The sequence below is a fragment of the Rhincodon typus genome, chromosome 33 (genome assembly GCF_021869965.1).
Source record: "Rhincodon typus isolate 14 chromosome 33, sRhiTyp1.1, whole genome shotgun sequence".
NCBI classification, from domain to species: Eukaryota; Metazoa; Chordata; class Chondrichthyes; order Orectolobiformes; family Rhincodontidae; genus Rhincodon; species Rhincodon typus.
This window is the reverse complement of record NC_063364.1, coordinates 5,019,587-5,026,022: the sequence shown is the minus strand read 5'-3', so window position 1 is coordinate 5,026,022 and position 6,436 is coordinate 5,019,587.

Below are 6,436 nucleotides of genomic sequence, written 5' to 3'. Positions count from 1 at the left end.
GAATAAATGTTTAAGAATCAAGTGTGGAAGAGCGAGAGCTGTATTACTTTGTAAGCATTGATGGTTTTCCAAGGCCTCTGAGATACAGGATGAGGAGCTGTGGAGGTGGCATAGCCAGCATGAGGGGTCTTGGGTGAAGACATGAGTTCACATGAGGGGGCGAGGAGCTGCAAGAAAAAGGGGTGGAGATTAAATTGGCATGGAGTGAATGGTAGGTTAAGGAGTGGCTGATGTCATGAGTTTACATTGTGGTGACATAGGACTTCAAGGGGCCATGGATCATTGGTGGGGGGTGGGGGGTGGTTTGGGTGGAGTGTGTGGGGGTGTGAAGAGTGTGTGACAGAGGGCCTAACAACTTCCAAAGCAAACAGGGCAAAATCCCATACACTCAAGGCTCCAATCATTAGACAGTGACTCTGATTATTGACTGAGGAGATGTTATAGGGTGGGGATACTGCAATCCAATGGATACTGGTAATTCCACTTGCTCCTCTATAGGACAAGGCAGAACTTTTTAGCTTCAGTTGCAACCCTTTGGGAAGCAGATGTTCAGCAGTTAAAAAGTTTTGCTATCCTTCTATAGAGGGTCACTCAGTGTGAAGCTGGGACCCAAATATGTAGGGTCTCTGACAAACTGTCTGCTACCCTTTCTAGTGGACTGTGTTGTGTTTAATAATGTTCACATACCCTGGGTATGGAACTGATCTTACTTCATGGTGGCAACATTTTACAGGCTTGGGCACTGTCAGGAAACGAGAAATCAACTGGAAAAAACCCTATCAGCAGTTTCTGTCATATTCCCAATACAAGGCTGTTAAATAATTCTAATTGGCTGCCTTGTAGGAGGGGGTTTGAACCCTTAGTTAATGTGGCCAACATAGGGTACGGGGTTCATGGGAAATTGCTGTGTCAGCCAGTGTTGGCATTCTCCAGCCCCACGCATGTGTGTCCCAACTCTGGTGGGGCCCACAAATCCTGACCTCCTGGGGCAGTATGGTGGCTCAGTGGTTAGCACTGTTGCCTCACAGCGCCAAGGACCCAATGTTTGACTCCAACATTGGGCAAGTATCTCTGTGGAGTTTGCACATTCTCACTGAGTCTGCATGGGCTTCCTCCATGTGCTCTGGTTTCCTCCTACGGTTCGAAGGTGTGTAAATTAGGTGGATTAACCATGGGAAAATGCAGAGTTACTAGGGATAGGATAGGGGAGTGGGTCTGGGTCGGATGCTCTTCGGAGGGTTGGTGTAGACCCAATGGGCCGAATAGCCTGCTTCCACATGTAGGGATTCTATGATTTGGGTCTCAGAATAATATGGAATTGGAGGGGTAAGATCAAACTTATCCAATCCCAGAACCACTGCTCACTCTGAAATCACAGCAGCAAGGAAGTCCCTTTAGCGCTATGACAGCGGATTAGTTTTCTGTGTCACTTGTTCATTGATGCAGCCAGCAACTTATTTCAATGCGCAAGTTTGGAGACATAACAGATGGAAACATAAAACACAGTCTGCCTCAGGAAATTCTAATTCTCCTTTCAATGATTCCTTCAGGACAAAATTCTTTTCTCATAATTTAGTTACATTACACTTAAACCATCAATTTTTCTTTTGGAAAGTAAAGAATTGAGCAGAAATGGCATCGAGTAATGCACTCAATGACTTATGTACTATGCTAGTACACAAAAGCTTAATTACTCAGAAATAATTCTCATCTGTCATTCCTCAGGGGACATTGCTGGAAAATTCATTACTTGTAAAAGTGTTCATGTGTCACTTTGAGCAGTGAGCATTTCCACAGGTCATCACTCAAACAGCAATGTTGGAGAACTCCTCTCAAAGTTACCTGAGTTCAACCAGAGATCGGGATGTGATCGATTTGTGTTCTCATTCCCAGGACATGGGCACTATGCTGACAAAGCCAGGGTTTATTACCAATCCCTAATTGTGCGAGAATACTGCGAGACCACTTCAGAAGGCTATTGCATATCATCTCGGGGTTGATATGGGACAGGAGTCACATAAATAAACTGGATAAAGACAGTAGATTTCCTTGACATTTGTGAACAAGTTGGATTTCACAATTCAAGGTGAGATTCGTAGGGTCATGCAGCATGGAAACAGACATACATAGAACATAGAACATAGAACATAGAACATAGAACATAGAACATAGAACAGTACAGCACAGTACAGGCCCTTCGGCCCACAATGTTGTGCCAACTTATTATCCTACTAAGATCAAACCACCCTGTATACCCTACATTTTACTATTCTCCATGTCCCAATCCAAGCGTCGCTCAAAAGTCTCTAAAGTATCTGACCTCACTACCATTGCCAGCAGTGCATTCCACACACCCACCCACTCTCTGTGTAAAGAACCTACCTCTGACATCTCCCCTATACCTTTCTCCAATCCCCTTAAAATTATGCCCCCTCGTAATAGTCATTTCCACCCTGGGAAAAAGTCTCTGACTATCCACTCTATCTATGCCTCTCATCATCTTGCACATGAACCTTTCGGTCCAACTCATCCATATTGACAATGTTCCCAAATTATACTAATGGCACCTGCCTGCATTTAGCCCATATCCTTCCAAACCTTTCTCCTCTCACCTTAAAAATGTACCCCTAGTTTTCTTCTGCAACATTACCCAGGGCTGAACCATTAACTGGATAAGCCCTGCCCTTGCTTGTTTAATGCACTACCTCGCATTTATCTAAATTGAACTCCATCTGGAGCTCATTGACCCAACTCATCTTACATAACCTTCTTCGATGTTTCCTTCTCTAAATTTCCCCATCTCTCACTCTCTCCGTGCAAGTGTTTCCCTCCATATTACTGCCTACTCTGTGCCTCTGTGCCAGTCTGTCTGCCTCTCTTTTGAATCTACTTTCTATCAGGCTCTCTTAATTGTCAATTATGGTAGCACTCTTGTCTCTACAGTCATAATGTGGGATTTCACCCCATACCAGAGGCTGGATCATGACATAGAGGTGGATGTAATGAGGAACCCTCATTAACTCAACTCTCAGTCTGAGGAACACTCGCTAACTTAACCCTCACTCTGAGGAATCCTCACTAACTCAGTCCTCATGCTGAAGAATCTTCACTAACTCAACCGCAGAAATCCTCATTAACTCAACTCTCACCCTGTGGAATCCTTATTAACTCAAGCCTCACATTGAGGAACTCTCATCAGCTCAGCTCTCCCCCAAGGGTTTCTCTTTAACTGTGCCCTCACCCTGAGGAATTCTCACAAACTCAGCCCTAACCCTGATTTGAAGTCATATTCTCAATATTTATTAGCATTGGTCTCTAGATCACTGGTAACATTAGTGCCACATGACCATCTTTTTGCCCTTGGGATATCTGCCCAGTTGGTCAATTTTGGGCGAAGGGTGATTTTCTTTAGCTACAGGAGGAGTTAGGAGATGCTTTGACTCTATCGCAGCTGGAATACCGAATTAATGCCCATGCTGTTGATGTAAACCTGATCTACACATTAGCTGTCTAACCAGCTGAGCTAACTGGTTCCTCTACACTACCAGTCCATATGCTTATTATAATCTGCACCCAGTACATCCTTCCTGACGTTAAATGAAAAGAGCTGAAAGTAATCTTTCAGGCAAAGTCTGACTAAAACTAAAGTGTAACTTCTTTCCCTTTATATGCTAGTCCTCCTATTTTTTCTTTGCCAACCTTATACTTATCCACTACCTTTTAATGCCGTGCCTATGTGTATACCCAAACATTTTTGTTCTTCTGCAGTTCCTTGTTTCTCACCAATAAGGAAATTTGGATACAGGTGAAATCTAATTCAATGAAAAATGTGCTGTATATCTTGTAGATAGTATACACTGCTGCTACAGAGTGTTGGTGGTGGGAGTGGATGTTTGTGGATGTAGTGCCAATCAAGCAGGGGCTGCTTTGTCCTGGATGGTGTCAAGCTACTTGAAAATTGTTGGGGCTGCACCCAAATCCAGTCAAGTGGGGAGTATTCCATCACACTCCTAAGTTGTGCCCTGTAGATGCTGGACAGGCTCTGGGGAGTCAGGAGGTGAGTTACACATTGCAGAATTCTTAGCCTCTGATCTGCTCTTGTCACCACAATATTTAAGTGTTTGGTCCAGTTATTTGTTAAAGAAAATAAAAAGGATAGTAGATGCTGAGCACAGAGTTCATGTTTTGACCTATTTTTACTGGAATGCAAAGTAGAGAACATTTACTTTTCCAACATAGGAGAACCCTCACAAAAGTCTTAATGAAATAGACTTAGTAACTTCAAAGGTGGAAGATATGATGCATAGAAAGGTAAAGGGACATTGCATTATAAGATAAAGCCAGCCCACACATGTCAATCATTATTGGGACGTTAAAAGTTGAGGCCATGTGTACCCACATCATCCCCAGTTATGCCAGTCTCTTTGTGGGGTGCGTGGAACATTCTTTGTCCCAGTCCTACTTGGGTCTTTCCCCACAACTCTTTCTTCGTCACACAATGTCACCTTCTGCAAGGGGGCCTCAGAAATATCCATCTTTTCTGTCAACGAAGGACAGAGCCCTTAATCATGTCCGACCCATCTCCCATACTTCTGCACTCACCCCTTCTCTTCCCTCCTACAACAATGATAGGATCCCCTGGGTCTTCATTCACCACTTCACCCACCTCTGCACCCAAAGCCACCATTCCCGCCACCCCCAGCAGGATGCTACCACTAGACACATATTCCCCTCCCCTCCCTCGCCAGACTGCTGACAACATGGTCTCCTCTACCCTGGAGAGATGAAATGCAGACTGGGTGACCACTTCACAGAACATCTACATTCTGTCTGTAAAAATAACCCCGAGCTTCCAGTTACCTGCCACTTCAATACACACCACCTTGTTCCCACACCAACATCTCAGTCTTGGGCCTGCTACAGAGCTCCAGCAAAGCTCCATGCAAGCTCAAAGAACAGCATCTCATTTTCAGTTTGGGGATCCTGGAGCCTCTAGGACTTAACACAGAGTTCAATAACTTCAGAGCCTGAGTTCATCCTTCCATGTTTTTTACCCACCCAATACCCAGTCATGTTATGACATGGGTTGCTTTAAGCACAAGTCACCCATTCTCATGTACTGCTAGGCCCATTATCACATTATATGGTCGAGTTCTGATGGAGGGTCACCAGAGGCAAAACGTTAACTCTGATTTTTTCTTCACAGATCCTGCCAGACCTGCTGAGCTTTTCCAGCAACTTCTGTTTTTGCTCTCATTATATGGGTTGCATTCAGTGCAGACCCCCCATTGTATCCTACTCTAAGTCCTTATTATCCCTTATTGAACTTTTTTCTGTGCTGATCTGCTATCCTCAATCTCCTTGCTTACATATATCTTTCATATGTCTCTCCCTGGGCTCTGTCTCTATCTATCTGCTAACCTCTCCCCATTCCCTGCCCCCACCTCTCCAACTTTGTCTTCTGCATAAAGACCACTTATTCTTACTGACAACAGTTCTGATAAATAGTCACTGGATTTGAAATGTTGATTTGGCCTTCTAACCACAGATGCTGCCAGACAATCCCAAGTTTTCCACCAATTTCTATTTTTGCTTCAGGTCTCCAGCATCCATAGTTCTTCGTTTTATTATTAGGACTCACCATTGGCCATGTAGATGTAACACATAATTCAGAAAAATGGTGTTGCCTTAAAAGGAGATTTTGATTGGAGATCCTCACAATGATGAATTATAACAGGACATTGAATTGCACCTAGGAAGTACGGCTTCAAAGCTCTGTATACACAGTAGACCTCACGTTGCTGAATTATTTTCTTGAATTCAAAAATATTTTACTTGGTTTAAAGAATGAAACTCTGTTTAAATGAAACTTTGTTTGTGTTGTTTTCCTGTTTTAGAATGAACTTACCTGAAGCTCACTAGCTACAGGGTATCTCCTCATTATCCATTCCCAAGCTGAAAGGCATGATGTGGAGATACCGGTGTTGGACTGGGGTGGACACAGTCAGAGGTCATACGACACCAGGTTAGAGTCCAACTGGTTTCTTTGAAATCACAAGCTTTCAGAGTGCTGCTACTTTGACAATGAAGGGGAAAGGAACAGGAGGGCATATAAAGGGAAGAAAGGGACAATAGAGTTTATAGAATCCAGCCCTTCATCCTCAAGAACAATGTTGCCTAGTGTTACCACCCCCATCATCAACTCCCCACCCCAGCACACTCCCACTGCTCAGCTCATTATTCCTCATTGTGTTTTCAACTAACATAAAGCAATCTTCCCACAGTGGTCAGCTACTTTCAAAAGAATTGAGCTTGATGCTGTACAGTCTACAGTTCAAACTAAAAACCGAAAGACCTGCTGAGCTTTTCCAGCAACTTTGTTTTTATTCCTGATTTACAGCATCCGCAGTTCTTTCGGTTTTTAGTTTGAACTGTA